General features: G+C 39.2%; 1 protein-coding gene across 2 annotated transcripts in view; it reads left to right on the top strand.

Moving 5' to 3' along the window:
* Positions 1-5,113: 5,113 nt before the first annotated feature.
* The window catches only part of nrip1b (nuclear receptor interacting protein 1b), a 38,856-nt gene continuing 26,361 nt past the window's right edge, over positions 5,114-17,608 (top strand). For both annotated transcript variants that reach the window (XM_067432662.1, XM_067432663.1), the window contains exon 1: positions 5,114-5,314. The gene's annotated coding sequence lies outside the window, so the exon portion shown is untranslated. The remainder of the gene's footprint in view (positions 5,315-17,608) is intronic.

The following is a 17,608-nucleotide window of genomic DNA, read 5'->3' as shown; positions in this document are numbered from 1 at the left end:
GTTCCTGTGTCATGTTGGCTGCGTCCGAAACCTGGTAAATACTGCCTTCGGAGGACACATTTGAAGGCAGGAAGGCATCAAGCAATGTCCAAATCTAATGTTTGCTTCACTTCCTGTCTCCTGAGAGACCTTCATCTGATCGATGTTTGAAGGCAGCATACATGTATCCTTCACTGCCTTTGATATCCCACAATCCTGTGCTTTCCATTCAGTGACAGTTGAGCTGGGAGAAAAATATGCCAGTTTGTGTCTTAATGTATGTTTTTTACCAATATTTTCCACTAATTTCTAGCGAGAAATGTGGTAATTAAATATCTGTTTAGGTCTCACCAAAGCTCGCTCTATTTTAAAGGGTACCGAGTACCCAGGGCCAAAGGCAGGGAGGACCCCTTAGAAGTCAGTTTTCTATACATACATATACATTAATCAGAGTGTGGCTTATTTTGTTTACATTTTGTACTTCAGCGCTGGGAAGATGAATATGTATTTAAACTGGGTCATTAATGTAGTAGAAATGTGAATTTTTATTTTATTTGGTGCTTTCTAGACTGAGATAAGATTTTGTCTCATGGGGATGAAAGACAACAATTCCCAGAATGCTTCGCTGCCCTACACGGTCACTCCCAAAGCCACCGCTACTAGATTACTGAATCACTGATCACTTTCCCACCACGACCGCGTTCATTTTCATAAAATCAGTTCAGCTAGAGAACAGACACTACAATTAAAAACTGAACGTGTCTGTTCAATATAATGTGATTTAACCGCTGAGGGAGTCTCACAGCCAAAAAAGCCGCAGGAGTCACATTGACAGTCATGGATGAGCTCGTGACGAGAGCTGAGGTAAACGCGATGGCACTCGCAGCATAGATTCACAGCTCATGTTCAGTCTGCCGCGTTTTCAGTTCATGCCTTTGCAAGCTTAACTTTCATAGGAATTAGTTTGAGAAGTTGAAAGACTTACTTTGCTCTGCTGGCCGCACCGTTTCCATGAAAGCCTGAGGCTGCAGCTGCGAGCTGAGTGCTGTGAGTGTGATCTCCATCCCCCACGCACGAGTTGAAAACATTCAGAAATAGCTCCCTCTGCTGGCTGTAGTCTTTAGCCACTGGCCAGCAATTCCTCCGACTGCGCAAATTGACGATATTTGCGTCATCTGAGGAATTTTTCCAGAAATAAAAGGCATAAATCTCCTGTCTACGGGGGGATATGAGGGGGGGAAGCACAATCATTCGAATATAAAACGTGGCGATTTTCTAAGCGGATTAAAAAGGAGAACTATAATGTATGGCGGAATAGCATTTCTGAGAATACTTCGACTCGGCGCAGTAAAAAGTACTCTCAGAAGTGCTATTCCGCCATACATTATAGTTCTCCTTTTTAATTCAATGTGAGTAAACCTCACTTGGAGTGGGCGGTTCGAACAGGAGGGTTACACCTGGCAGACTCATTGTAAACAATATAAAGAAATGCTCTGTCAGGTGTTATTCAAACAGTTGACAACACATTTATTGCACGTGAACATCAAATTGCTGTTTTAATAGTTAAATTCCACAGTTTTTTAGTCAGAAACTTATTAGAATAGGCGAATAATGACCGCTCCCGTGAGAGAAACTTAACACTTGTTTATTTTACCTCTCAGCTTCTTGATTTTTTGCTGCCATTCTTCCACCCAATTTGTTTAGCATAAACTGTTTTGTACAACTCTGAGAGTACATTTGTATCTGCTGACATTCGACCTGCTGTTGCAAATACCTTCCAAATACACTCCCGTTTTTACAGTGCCTGCCTTATGTTTATAAATACAATTGTAATTTGAGGTTCAAGACGTTAGTGATGCTTGTAAAGGCTTCTGAAGAAGAGTTGCAAAACTTGTCTTACAAAATGTATTCATATGCTTTGAGTGAACAGTGAAGTCTTGCTGCCAGCATGCTTATTTGCCCTTATTGTCTCATCTCGTGTCATGTCTTTTGCTCTCGCTAGTCTCTCTTCCTCTCCGGCCACCAGATACACAGAGGTTAATGCATGGATGGGGCCAGAGGTCAAAGGTTAATGTCCTCTGACACAGCGGCCTCTTCCCCTTGAGACAGTCAGGCGTCTGAGTTCAAATGCCCTGGGCACCCTGCTGGACCTGTGGAACCAGAAAATTAACCTGCCCAGCATTTCAGTGACAGCAAAGAAGAAAGAAATTGCATATAAAGTCATATTGTACAGTAAGACTGGATTATATTGTACTTCATTCAGTCTGAGACTGAGTTCTAGAAACCTTATCAGTTTTCATTTATCTGATAAAGTTAAACATCCAAAATATCTTGTCATAGAATCAAACAGTAATATTCGATACCGGAATGATGCAACACACTTTTGTGAGTAAAACATGTTTTTTTTTAAATATATATGTGATAGTATTGCATTGTGACAGCTTGTTTTGATTATGTGTACGTGAAAATACATTAGCACACTGTCACAGGCTGGAGAAACCTTTATTTGTTGGTTCATTGCGATCCGGGATCAGACTGATATTTATGGGCCAGTACTCACAAAGCCCAACGTGTTTTCCATACGGCCTACCAAAATGTAAGCATGTCAGTAGGCTGGTGAATCTTAAATAGTGAAAAAACATTCCTTTCTTGAGCTGCGTTGTGCACTCTCTTGACTTGATATTTGAAGAGTATGCGCCCACATGTGTGTGGTTATATCCATCAATTGGGTTGGCCAAGTAATACAAAAATTTATCAATCGTGGGTGGATGAGAGATAAATCAATGTGTTTGTTTAATAATACGTTTTGAGAGCCCTGTCAGAGGTATTTCGTTTGCCGCTTTAAAAACAATCCCTCCCGTGAACCGTGAACTCCCGTCAACGAATGACGTTCATATGGTTTTTACATTCAAAAACATCATAACTAATAAGTAATAGGCTATTTTCTACGCTGGTTTTGAGGCTCACTCCTGAATGCTGGGTTTAATGGGCGTGCAAGTTCACAACCATCTAGACGCAAATCTAGACGCACCTTAGTGGCAGCAAATCTAATCTGCCGCAAGTGTCGTTTAGCAACTCTCAATACACTTCTGAGCTGTAAACGCCAAACTCTGGTCAGGCCAATCACATCGTGTATAGAGTCGGTGGGCGGGGCTTAACATAATGACAGCCGAGATGCGCTTGCGTGCTACGAGTAAACACAGAAACTGGCGAATGGCGGCGGTCTTTCGAATGAGCTTTGACCGCGACTCTGGAAGACTTGGAGTTAAGCTTTTCTCTGAGAAAAGAACAAAGAACAGCACTGAAGTCATTCTTAAGAAGGGAAGATGTGTTCGGAGTTTTGCCGACCGGATACAACGAAAGTTTAATCTTTCAACTAGCTCTGCTTCACCTTCATTGCTCTGGTTGGTTGTAGCGCTATCCTATCGCGTGCAGAAGGAGTTTGAAAGACAACCGTTTGTCCCGCCCCTCGGATTGAGCCCTGTCTATGGTGAGTTTCCAGACCAAACATCTTGATGTGGGTCTGGCTATCTGAACATCATTAGTATATATAGTATACATTCCTAAATGTCGTTCCAGACTTTCAGATCTGATCTTCGGAACACAAATAAAGATATGTTTTTTGAAATCCAATGGCTCAGAAAGGCCTCCATTGGCAGCAATGACATTTCCTCTCTCAAGACCCAAAAAAGGCACTTAAGATGTCTTACAAAGCCCATCTCACTACATGGGTTCTACAATCATTTTATTAAGTGATGAGAATAGTTTTTGCATGCAAAAAACGAAATAACGACTTATATAGTGATGGCCGATTTCAAAACACTGCTTTCTGAAGCTTTAGAGTTAAAAATCTTCATTTGTGTTCTACTGAAGAAACAAACACTTGGATGCCCTGGGGGTAAGCAGATAAACATCACATTTTATTTTTTGGGTGAACTTTTCCTTTAACCCAAAAAAGTTATGAATTGCAGCTTTGATAAATGTATTCACTTTCATTTGTGAATCTTACTTTCCACAAACTTGTAAATGTTAGAGAATCATGGTTTCCAACAAAATATTAAGCAGCAGTTTTCAGCATTGATAATAATAAGAAATGTTTCTTGCAAAATCGAGCAAATCTGCATGTTAGAATGATTTCTGAAGGATCATGTGACACTGAAGACTGATGGAGTAATGATTGTGAAAATTCAGCTTTGCATCACAGGAATAAATGACATTTTAAAATATATGTTGTTTTAAATTGGAAACAGTTTAACTGTTTTACTGTCTTTTTGATCAAATAAATGCAGCCTTGGTGAGCATAAGAGACTTTTCAAAAGCATTATTTTTTGTATTTATGTAAATAACAGATGAAAACATTTGGAAGACTTAATAGATATATTTATACTACATATATAGGTTACCAAAATCTGTCAAATATATTTAAAGATGGTTATCAGGTTGAATTGCAGATGGCATATTGTCCATAATGAAAAGGTCTGTCACATATGAAGGCCAATGTACAGAATGACTGGAGAAAAAAAAATACTTAAACACACGTGTGTCACTGTTCTGAGGTCAAAGGTTGAAGTTCCATGAACCATGGTTCTGTGAAAAGCTTTGGAGCACAGGTCACTGGCTCGAGATGGTGAAGGAATGAAGGGCGGATATTGTATCTCCATTCATGTGGCATCTGGGGTCAAAGTTCAAAGATGAAAGGTCCCCTAAGTTCAAAGGTCAACTTGGTGAGATAGCATTAAAATTGCTGATCCGGTGTGCTTGCAAGATCCAGAAACTTGTAATTGTATCATATTTTAAAAAATGCTAATTGTTTTCTTACAATTTTCATTGACAGAAAATAAATATTCAACCTATTTTAAAATTTAAACAATATATCTGAATATCAAAATGGTTGAGATTGCCTAGAATCACACTTTTGTACGGATTTCATGTATTGTTTTATTCTGTCAAATAAGTCACAATATAAATGTCTATCAATTTTGCTTACAGAATACAGTATATCAGAAGCCATAAACACTCTCCTTTCCTCAGATTACTCCCGATTGTTTAAGGTGAGAAGTGCGTTGACGCACGAGCTCCCTGTGCGCGCGCACGTATACACAAAGCGCCTCCTGTAGCTTTAAGCTGCGCTCGCTCAGTCAGGGAGGGCAAGAGCAGGAGGAGGAGGAGTGTGAACATTGCGGAGTTCTCGGGGATTCCGAGAATATACAGTTCAGACTCAGACCTGACAGTCGGTGCCGGAGCCCGATGAGTTTTTGGACTCTACTTCCATTTGGCGCGGTTCACGGCGCACGTCTGCGCGCAGGAAACGCTCATGCTCGGATAGCGGAATCAGGTACGTTTAAAGACGACTCGATGCCCGCCCAGCAGCTGCAAAGACTCCGCTGCATATCACTGTGATGTTTGCTACATGTTTATTGTGATCCTTGGAGGTGCTGAAAGAAAAAACCGATGCGTGCGGAATGCGAGACGCCGTTCACAAGGGACGCGTTCTTACGTTTATAAACAGGACATGTGGTCTCGAGACACCGTTTTTAAAAGTTGAACAGTTTTTAACTTGCCTCGGCGTCTTAAAAACGTAACAACGAGACCAAAGACGCGAGAACGTGTGCTGTGTGAATCGCAATGCTCGCTTCTGTCATTTAGTTTCCATTTTGTTTCTCGGTTACAGTCAGTGCGATGTTACCACTTCATTTATATGCTGTTTTTTATGCAAAGACATACTGGGTTAAGAATATATTATTTTAAATTTTTTCCAAGCCAAAACTGTTACGTAGCCTATTCCATAATGTAAAATGATGTAGTGCACTGTAAGAAATCTTAAATTTTGTTTACTGTGGTGATACAGACTTTTACTGATGTTCCATTAGACACAAACCTGAACAAAACTAATACACACACATACACACGCTATATATATATATATATATATATATATATATATATATATATATATATATATATATATATATTTATATATTTATATTTATATTTATAAAAAAATAATATAGCCCTACATATACACACTTGGGTTTATGTCTTCAGGACAAGATCTCACCTTCTAAGTGAGATTGTTGGACATTGTTTATAGTTTTCATAAAGTTTCCCGTGGATTCAGTCAATAAAGATGAGACTAAAGAGGTCAAAGGTGGAAGTTTAAAGGTCGTCAGAGATCATGGTTTGGGTTCAGTGTTGGTTCAGGTGGCTTTCTTTGCAGAAGCAGACCAACGTTACAGAAAAGCTCACATTTTTGTCAGTTTCTGCAAACAGCATAGATGTGCTTTGAAATGATAAGAACAGTGGCTCCAGAAACAACACAGGATTAGTTTATTAAAACCTTTCACTCTCATCTTTATCGTCTTTATGCTGACACATGATATGCACAGAATTCTCTTCATCGGACATTTGGACACATCAGAAGAGATGGGAGGGAATCATTCTGACAGCATTATGTGGCTTCCTTAAGATGATACTGACTTGTAATGATGTTATCGTTGCCAGAGAAATGAAAATGAACACACAGTGACCTAATTTCTCCAGGGGATGTCAATAAAATGAACCGAGAGCGTTTAAAACAGTGCTGGGTCACCGTCACCTTATACTATCCTCCTACAGTATGGCTTAGATCTTTCATATCATCATATGTTTTGCATTTAACAAAAGAGGGATTATCAGAATGTGGCATTTTTCAGAGCACAAACACGCTTAGCAATATTTTGCTCATGCAAAACATAAACTTGCTGGCGTAACATGTCGTAAATCCATAGAAGCCACGGGCGCTTTACACTCATTAACAGGTCAGTTGACAGCTCAGGGACACAGTGGTTGCATGTTTGTTCCTTGCGTAATGAATCTTGTTGTGTATGGGTATATCAGTGATAATAGGTGGCCTGGAGATCAACAAGCCTTGGTGCTGTTTATATAAGAGAGGTTTTGTGCACCAGAAGAAAGGATGAAGACGGTTGTCAGGGTCTGTAGATGTAAGACCGGGAGCTGAAGCGACGCGATCGTATGAAATACAGTGCACGATACACTCCCCACAGCCTTGAAACTGAGGCAGGGCTTTCATTTATAGCAATGGATTGATTTTTGCTGATTGATTTACTGTAAACGATTTATAGTTTGCTGAATTTGCGGCGGAGGTTTGCTGGGAGATGTAACTCCGATAAATTGAGCATCACCACACATTAGAACAATAGCAGTGACCTCAACACACCTACCAATCGATCAATCAATGAGATTCTGAATACTATTCAAATTATATACACTTCACTGCCCCTGCACTCTTAAAACTCTACACTCTTTTTTTTTTATTCTTAGGTCCACCAAAATAATGCAGATAGTATTTAGCTGTGAGTGTTCTGTGAGCCAGTTGTAAAAGTGATTTGGCCTCCAAAACAGACAAATGCTGATCATGAGAAACATGATCTCAACAACTTGTATAACACACAAGTTAAATTAATAAATACCCGGCTGACCTTTAGCTGCCAGCTGTATTACTGTATTGCCCACTATGTCCTGAGGCAAGATGGACCTGGAGGTCAAGGAATCCTGGCAATTGGGTTCAGGAAGATTTTACTGTTCCTGGGGGACATTACTGATCGTGTCTTATTTTAAGCAGGTTATATGCTGTGCTAAGTGAAACGGCAGTCCTTTCCAGTGGAGTTTTAACGTTTGGTCTCTTTGAGCTGAGAGATGAATACGCAGATTTTGCAGTTCAAGGCCACACCGTGCCAAGCTGTCCTTCACACCATATTAGTGGTCTGTTCTTTCAGAAACCTTCAAAGCTCTGAGAAGGACACAAACCCTGCAGTAATGCTAAAGAGATGAACGCTCGCAGAATGATCTGTAATCAGCGCATCAGTCAGGCATTCACAGAGCAGGCGACAGGAATGATCCCAGCTTCATTATTTCTCTCATCTAAAAGCTTTCAGATCGCACTGGTCCAAGCAATTAACTAAAAGGAGTTTTCAGAATTTATGAATGAAAGATGGATGTGGGGGTTATGAAGACTGCTGCTTGAGGTTGAACAGTTTTGATAGGATTTATTTAGTAAGTGTGGGTTTCAGCTGAGGGCCTGAACCAGAATTTAGTTTTGTGATATGAAATGTGATATTCAGAAACTTGTTGCTGCAGTGTGTGACCATCGATCTTGACCAAAAAGTTTGGATTTAACATCACGTTATACAGCATATATTTTTGGTCAAGTTCTTATATTGACAATGCAAGAGTCCAGCACTCTGTAAAGCCATACTTCAGCACATCCCAAAGACTTTCAATGAAAATGTCTGGACTCAGAGTGAAAATGATTCTTCATGATCCTCCCAAACATTCTTTCTCAACTTGAGCCTGATAAATGGAATGCCTGGAATGTCCATGATGTGTCTTCCTACATGGAACTGTTCCCAAACATATAACATGCTAGAAACATAATAATCACTAGCCTGAGATGCCTGACCCACATCAAGATGTTTGGTCTGGAAACTCACCATTGACAGGGCTCAATGCGAGGGGCGGGATAAACGGTTGTCTTTCAAACTCCCTCTGCACGCGATAGGATAGCGCTACAACCAACCAGAGCAACGTGAAGCGGAGCTTGTTGATAGATTAAACATTCGCCGGATCCGGTCGGCAAAACTCAGAACACATCTTCCCTTCATAGGAATGACTTCAGTGCCGTTCTTTATTCTTTTCTCAGAGAAAAGCTTAACTCCAAGTCTTCCAAAGTCGCGGCCAAAGCCGATTCGCCAGCTTCTTTGTTTACAAGTAGCACGCAATTCTGCTGTCATTGTGTCAAGCCCGCCCACCGACTCTATACACGATGTGATTGGCCTGACCAGAGTTTGTTTTTTCCAGCTCAGAAGTCTATTGAGAGTTGCTAGACTACATCGCAGCAAGTTAGATTTGCTGCCGCTAGGGTGCGTCTAGGTTTCTAGGCTCAATAATCACTGCAATAATGATCCAATCATAGGCTCTTAATCATTTGATATTTAAATACGACTTTATTTTGGCTGAGTTGTGTATAGGAAATGTATTTTTATCAACATTATCATTAATCCAGAAATGAGAGAATTTTATGTATTCATACAGATATTATAATGTATTTTCAAATGTATGCATTTTTCTTTCAGCTGTGGAGAAAACAAAATAAAAATTGTCAACATAATTAAAGTTAATCGTTGCTTTGTGCCCCATTGACTTTGATTATATGACAAATTGTAATATTAAGATATCATTTTTGTGGTCTTTAGAGTGCATAATAACTTATTTGTGAATGACGCACGATCTTGACAAGAATCATAACTGTCGAAAATTGAATCGAAATTGTATTTGGGTTTTATTTATTTTTTAATTATTAATTAATGTTTTATTTTTATTTATTACTATCATCAATTTAAATTGAATGATGTTTTAAAAAGTTATACCATTGTTTGAAGCAACTGCTATATTTTTGATATAAAAACAAGCTTAAAACCTTTTATTGTTTTTCTATAGCATTAAGCCTCAAATGTAAACCGTATTGGTTTGATTTCTTTACATAAAAAAAAGTTTAAAAAATGCATGTTATTCTAAAATTAAAACAATGGGAAGGGGGAAAAAAACAGACCCACCTTAAGCACACAGCATTATGTAAGTGGACATTCTATTATTGCGCCATTTGATCAATTATGTAATTATAATCACAATTGGAAATTCGATTAATTGTGCAGCCCTAGTGTGAACTATCTTTAAAATCACGTGCTGGCTCCCCTCGACAAAATTTGATCGCAAGTAGTCCCGGGTATAAACGGCAAGCTCTTATGATGGGATCACGTGAGACAGATGTTAACACCAGTTGTAAACACGGTCTTTATCGCAGCTTTGAGCTAATAGCTTCCTGTTTCTGTGGATGTCATGGGGCCTTTGTCATAGGGCTGTTCCAGCTAAGACTCATTTCATGGAGAGGTCAGGGGTCAAGCTCAGTGGGGCAGATTTCCGCCGCCGTGTGTTTTTGAGCAAGGCGCTGCACGGCGAAACCCAGGAAAATAATAAAGTCCTGTCACTTTTGTAGCGGCCCACCCGTCACTGGCCTCAGACTGCTGAATCACTTAATACTTACTTAAGGGGTTAAAACGAGCTGAGCTGTTGCCAGGCAACAGGGACACCTCAGCAGCCGCTAGATGTGGGGTGTAGCTATCCGTCCCTCACGCACAGCCAGCGGTGAAAACGTTGAAAGATTCACACCGCACGCCCCTGCTCTCAAAGCACTCTAATGCTTCATGCAGCGAGGCATGCTGGGATATATTATTATGGACTGCTGTTTGTATGCACTCCTGCCACAGGAAGTAGACCCGAGTGGAAAGTGTTGGATTTTGTGTTGAACTAAGACCTTCTCCATGTGAGAGGCAATTCCTGCGTGTTCACATCACGCTCTCCGCATCCCAATCAGCCGCGAGCCGTTGATTCGTGGAGTTTGTTTTGGCGCATCTCTTTCAGTAGTTTGAGAGATGCCCTTGGACAGACGTCCTTTTGTCCTAGCGGAACGCTCGGGGCTTATTGAGGCAGCGCCTGCTTTTCTGGCATTAAGGCAGCGCTCCGACCTTGACCTGACTGATATGACCTGAAAGCTTTTAAGTAACTCTCTAAAACAGGATTGGGTCATGTGACACCATGTGAAGGGCTTATTTGTCACACTACAGGTGTGGGTGAGTTTTTCATTCATATTGTGAATTAACAGCTTCACCGCTGTCCATGATGAATATTGATTTGTGGTTTATTTTGCGTAACGCAGAAATGAATAATTGTGGCGGAAGAAGTCTTTGTCTAGTTTCATCCTGATCTAGTGGAAAGAAATATTAGACCTAATTCAGTTGATTTTGCCACATGCTTCATAATCTTAAGGCTGGGCAATAGAAATGTTAAATGTGTTGCTGCAGATGTTTATGTATTTGCTCTGAAATGACTAAGAACTGTTTTTTTAATCTAAATTAATTAACCAGAGGAATTTTTATTTACAGTTTAATAGTGTATAAAAGTGATATCAGTGATGTGGATATTTTTGTGTCCAAGTGCATTATTTCCTTTTAAAATTTTGATAAATTCATGATATATCACTTTATTGATACCTAAATGAAACCTCTTTGTTTTGATTTTTTTTCTTCAATAATTTAAATAATACATATTATTTTATGTTTTATCTTAAACCCCCAACATTTCAAGTGGTACAACTGTTCAGACAAATAAACCAGCTAGGAAAACTATTTAAAATCGTGTCTTATTAATAATAATAATAAAAACTAAATGGTAGCATTTTAGGTTTGAAACCTTTCATATCATGAAATGTCATACGTATCAGTAGTTTTAAAGCTGTTGAGATAATTGCTGGACAAAAGTTATCTTATTTGTTGCTCTTTTATTATGAATTGATAATAACAGTGCATGATAATGCATCATCCAGATGACTCCAACTGATCCTTGTGGCAGAGTGAAAAGGTTTGTAGTTCTACCAAAAAGACTCGGGAGAAATATTTTGACAATAGTGCATTTATTAATAGCTCCGCAAGCTGATAATGTACAAAGTCATTTGGCATAGACCCCCGTCCGTAGTGCATAATCCAAAGGGTCTCGGATCTGCAATTCCTGCCTGAAGACAAGGGCAGGGGTGCAGGGCAGGGGCGCAACCAAATAGTTGTGTATGTATTGTATATTACACACCGTTGTGTGTGTAATATACAATATACACACACAACTATTTGGTTGTACCGCCCAACATAAAACCAGTCGAAAAGTTTCTTTAAACAACTTGAAATGTTATTTAAAAACTGAAACCCAAGCGGCAACTAGGGTAGGGTGGTCTCTCTTGAAACCATAATTTACCTAAACTGCAATTCATCGTCTGGCAGCTAGAGATTGGCTCCAAATCTGTATCTCCCCCATGTTAAAATACCTTTACTTTACAGCAGAAAAAAATATATTTACAGCCTGGTACAAGAAGTGGTTTGGGTCTATACGGCTAATTTTGCCTTTCCTGACAACTGTGAGGGGGTGATTTTTTTTATTATTATTATTTTTTATAACTCCTCCATTTAAATAACATTTAGCCTCAAAGGCCCACTGAAGTTTTTTTAGCTTTTAGTATGACTATGTTAGCCTTAAAATTATGAATAAGCTGGTGTGTTCCAAAACAATGACAAAATTTGCATTTAGGAGATATAAGCGTTCAAAACTTACAGTCTCTCACTTCCGTTAAAATGAATCACAGATTTGTGATGACATCATCGCAGACTTCACCTTCTCATCAAATCTTCTGTCCAATCAAATGCTCCCTATAATCTAAAGCCCGCCCCCTACATTGCTGAAGCTGCGGCTGAAATCAGTCAGTTGTTCACACATTTACTAATTTCTACATGGTGAAAGGCACATAGCGCAATATATATGCGATAGGAAATGATTCAGTGTAAATATGCTTTGAGTTGAGGTGAATGAAGTCCGTTTTCACGTTAGTTTCACGCACCGCAGCAGCACACACACACACCAACAGCTCTGGTCAAAATTTAGACTACAGACACGAGAGCGCAGCGCAGATCAGATGCGCGAGTCGGCACAGACAACAAAACATATCAGACCCATTTGAATTCTGCACAGAATGCTGCATTTCAAAGCAATATGAAGGAGATTATGATGATGAATGGTTAGAGGAAACTGGCTTTACCAAACAGAAAGGCTTGTCAAACTGGGTATTAACGAAACGCTATTGGCTGTATCAAAAAAGGCGAGGAGCTGCTAACAGCTGGAACCGTTTCAGGGGAATTCACGTCAACACATTGAATAATGTGACTCGTTTCAAGGCTCTTCAGTGGGCCTAAAGTTTGGCATAATTAAGGGTGTGGCCACTTGACCACCGCTTGTCTGCTGTCTGTTAGCCATTGCGTCACCTCAGCTCTACCCACGTGCCTCTTTGCCCATTTTCAGTTATCTGAGACTGACGTGCGGGTTCGCACTGCCGAGATGGCTCCGTCCAATTTAGGCTTCAAAAATGCTCTTCACAAACCTACAGGTGAGGTCCAAGCTTACAGTCTGTGGTTTAAACATGTTCATGACTCAAAAATATGAATTACATCAGTTTTGAAAATATTTTGTACCTTTTTTTTTGTACCTGACCCATGTTGTATAATATACAGAATATATACGCAATATTACAAGAAAAACAGTATTTAATTGCGTATATTTTTAGCTAAAAATGTTATAATAAATTAGTATTAAAGTATATTATAAAATAACAAAATTCCTTTTCTTTCTATATACATTTATTGCAATGGCTTGAAAGTTCTCAGAAATAAATTTGAAATATATCAGCGTTTTTACGTCTACTGCAGCAGGTATAAGGTTCGGTACTCCCAGCGCTCTGTGAGCTGCAAAAGTTTGCCTTTTTCACAAAGCAACTGTGGTGCGAGTTGGTATTTTTCACCCGGTTATAACAAAATCAGTTCTGCTCCAGTGACCTTGAGCTGAAGCCAGATTGGAGTATTTCAAGTGAGCTAATGCTGTACGTTTGTGGCCATGTAGAAACTGGTTCACCTGTGGCCGCTGACCTGTGGAAGATGTTTACATGTGCTGTCGCTCTGCTTGTGTAAGTACGTTTACGTGTCTGATTCGGTCGCAGAGGCCAGACGGCTCAAATAGAGCAGATCTTTTCTTTAAGCCACCTGTCTCTCCATCCAGGGCTGCCCTCGCCGGTTATATTAAGGCAGGGCTTGCCCTAAATACACTTAAACTGGTTAAAAAAGGTCAATGATCAGTTTTATTCAGCACCTTGTTGTCGCCCTTAAGATTTGTTTGTGGATGTGTTGTTGATTTTTTTTTTTAGGTTCATGTGTTTTTTAATGATGGGTCTAAGCTTTCCAGAATGATTTATATGGATAAAATAGTGATGGACTGAGATATATGATGGAAGTGTGTGATCAACATTTTGATTTGAACAATATTGCGCACATTTTAGGGAACGATTATGTTTTTACAGAGATGTGGGCCGGGTGTTTGCATTTGGAGCTGACAAAATAATTTGTTTATATCAGAGTCAGACATGAGAGCTTGAGATGTTGTCATTGAGTGCATGATCAATATCTATTCATATGCATCTGTCTGTGTTGTTTGAAAATGTTCTTCTCACCTTACAGTAATCATACACAAGACTTTTACATCACTGTCAGCACAACACAGTCACATCTTACTTAAAGGGATAGTTCACCTATGAATGTAAATTCACTGGAACGGCAGTCTCTTGAGAACGCGTTTACGACAGTTAGCGGAAGTAAGAGATTACAGTTTGTAAAGTTTAAAATGTGGATATTTTTCTTGCACAAACGCATCGCTTGGCTTCAGAAGGCTTTTATTAACCCCCCAGAGCCGTGTGGATTAAGTTTATGATGGATAGGTGCACTTTAATGCACTTAAATCATTGGCATTTTAATGCTTGGAAGAGCCAAAACAATTTTATATATATATATATATATATATATATATATATATATATATATATATATATATATATATATATATATATAAATATATAATCTGAGTGATTGTATTAATCTGAAAGAAGAATGTCGTATACTTGTGTGTGTGTGTGTGTGTGTGTGTGTGTGTGTGTGTGCCTTTGTTTATATTACATTGTGGGGACCAAATGTGCCCGTAAGGATAGTAAAAACCTGAGATTACCTACATTGTGGGAACCAGCCAGCGGTCCCCACTTTTCAAAAGGCAGAAAGTAAAAATGCAGAATGTTTCCTGTGATGGGTAGGTGTACACTGTAAAAAGTGAAACATTGGATTAACTTAATAAAATTGAAGTAACCATTCACAATAAAGATTTGACATTGACCTAATGTTCAGAAACCATTCAGTTCAAACTAATTTTCTGCATTTCATGCAAACTCTTTTCTGAATTTGGTGTAAATCAATATTTTAAAGACCTTGCTACTGGACTTGGGCTCAACATGTAACTTTTGAGATGTGGCTTTCTTGTTTTCACTGATGAGAATTTTTTTTTTAAGGCTCTGAATGAGGAATTGTGTACATTCTGTTAGCTTGTGTGGTGTGTGTGTGTGAGTTTTTGCAGTCTGATAAGACCCTTGTATGTCACTGATGAAAGGAGCGTGTGCACTCTGAATACTGAGGTTAATGACAGTACTGTAGTCTCTCTCTCTCTCTCTCTCTCTCTCTCTCTCTCTCTCTCTCTCTCTCTCTCTCTCTCTCTCTCTCTCTCTCTCTCTCGTGCGCTCATGTTTGTGTTTTTTCTCCTTTTGCTGAGCTGCCTGATCAAATTCTGCAGCAGTCTTTATACCCTCTCTTTTAGTGGAAAAAAAAGAAAGAGAAAAGTGGGCCATGGTGACCTATTTTTCTCACAGTTCAGGGAGGCCGAGGGTTGCGGTGCTGCAGTCAGTCAGATGGGGTGCTGGGGCTGTTGCCAGACGCAGCCACACAGAAGTGGGTCAACGGCAGGGACTGTGTCTTGTAAACGGCTTGTCGAACAGTAGAGAAAGCTGCAAATGAAGCACATATTATATGCCCAAAGCTGTACATAGAGGTCTGCGGTCTCTCAGGACCTTTCACACCCATTGCCTCCACTGGGACAAAAGCTGAGAAAATACAATATTGTCTCGGTTACAGTTCAGAAACAATGGCTATGCGCACACAACAGCTAAATACAGTTGTCATTCTTGTGCTGAGGGCTTATATTTATATATCTGATCCTCTCATTGATATTCTCAAGCATTTCTCTAAAATCTTAAATGTTTAAACATGGCAATTGTAACATCGATATCAATATCAGTCCTAAACTGACACATTACCACAGAAAATAATACAAATATTTAAGTTTGTAAACTTTGCATCACTTTTATAACTTTACCGACTCCCTCTGGAGCCATGTGGATTACTTCTATAATGGATGGAGGCACTTTTGGGCTTAATTTTGGGCTGCCATTATAAAGCCTGGAAGATCCAGGACATTTTAAATATAACTCTGATTGTATTCATCTGAAAGAAGAATGTCATATACACCTAGGATGGCTAGAGGGTGAGTAAATTATGGGATATTTTTCACTGTTGAGTGAACTATCCCTTTAAAGTCACTGAATTTATGATGCGAGCACACAGCTGAATTCGAGGTTTGTCGTTTTTTCTCCATAGCTCAGGGTAATTAAGATGACATCAGTATCGCTCACTGGTGAAAGCCAGGAGTCATGGGAGAATCACTGCATCATCATTATACGCTCCTGGACACAGATCCCAGGGGGCGTGGCCTTTTATGACAGATTGTTGTTTTTGTAGAGCGTAAAAGGTCAACGGATCCTTCAGCGCACTGAGAGCCACAGAGCAGGCGACTGGACTCTGGAACCCAAAAAGTGTTCCTTCTTGAATAATGACCGTTTATACTGCACTGTTCAATATTTGATTTAAGTGAGCTGTTCTGCATGTAACAGACACAGGGAGACTTTGACCTGACCGGGAGTTTCAGTATTTGAGATTTGGAGTTGTGTGCGCACACTATGGCTCTTATCATGAGTACTGTGAGTAATGGAAAGCAGGTTGGCCTGCTCTGAAAGTGTGGGGCGGCATGGTTGTAAAACATGGCAATTGCAACGACCTCAATATCAGTCCCGATGACACACTTCCCCAAAAATGCTCTGTAGTTCCCCACTTTGATTTAACATTGTGAGAAGTGTTAATGTTATTTGAGTTTTATTTTGGATATCTGTTTTTATTGTTTGGTACTTTTAATGAAATAGTTCACCCAAAAAGGGTTACTCACCCTCAAGTTGTTCCCGGTATGAGTGTCTGTCTTTGTTTCATCACAAAAAATATATTTTAAGAAATGTTGGTAACCACACAGTTGATGGGGCTCATTAACTTCTGTGGTATTTGTTTCCCACTATGGAAGTCAATGGCTACGTCAGATGTCTGGTTACCAACATCCTTTAAAATATCATCTTTTGTATTCGACTGAAGTTTGGAACAACTTTAAATTATGACAGTTTTCATTTTTGGGTGAACTATAACTTTTAAAGTCTTAACTTTTGAATGCACTCTGGGTTAAAAACAACCCAAGTTGGATTGAAAATGGACAAACCCAGAAATTGGGTTGTTTGAACCCAGTGAATGGACTCATTCAAACAACCCAATTTCTGGGTTTGTCCAATTTTCAACCCAACTTGGGTTGTTTTTAGCCCAGCATTTTTTTGAGTGTGTAAACTTTGTATCCATTTGTTGGCTGGTTGTTATTTACTGTACAGGATTTTGAATGGGCTGAATTGAAACATTGAAACTTTCAATTCTTTGAGATAAACATTTGTGATTCATCATATCAGTTTCAGGTATCTAGTGTCCAGTTGTTGAGGCCTGTTCTTATTAGTGGCTCAGTATATTTTATGAAAAGGATTGAAGTTGAACCCATTTCAAATCACGATAATGCTGGTCTCAATTTTGCTTTGCTGTTTCCTGACAGCTATAACACTTAATAATACCACATAATATGGTAACTATTCAGTAATATTAAAGGATTAAAAAACAATGATATAATATTGAGCAATTAGGTTAATATTGGGGTATATTTTAAGGTGTATTTTCATAATTACGATTTATTGAATTAT

This window comes from Pseudorasbora parva, chromosome 23, assembly GCF_024679245.1.
Source record: "Pseudorasbora parva isolate DD20220531a chromosome 23, ASM2467924v1, whole genome shotgun sequence".
Taxonomy (NCBI): Eukaryota; Metazoa; Chordata; class Actinopteri; order Cypriniformes; family Gobionidae; genus Pseudorasbora; species Pseudorasbora parva.
Note: the sequence above shows the minus strand (reverse complement) of the source record. Positions and strands in the feature narration are given on the sequence as shown.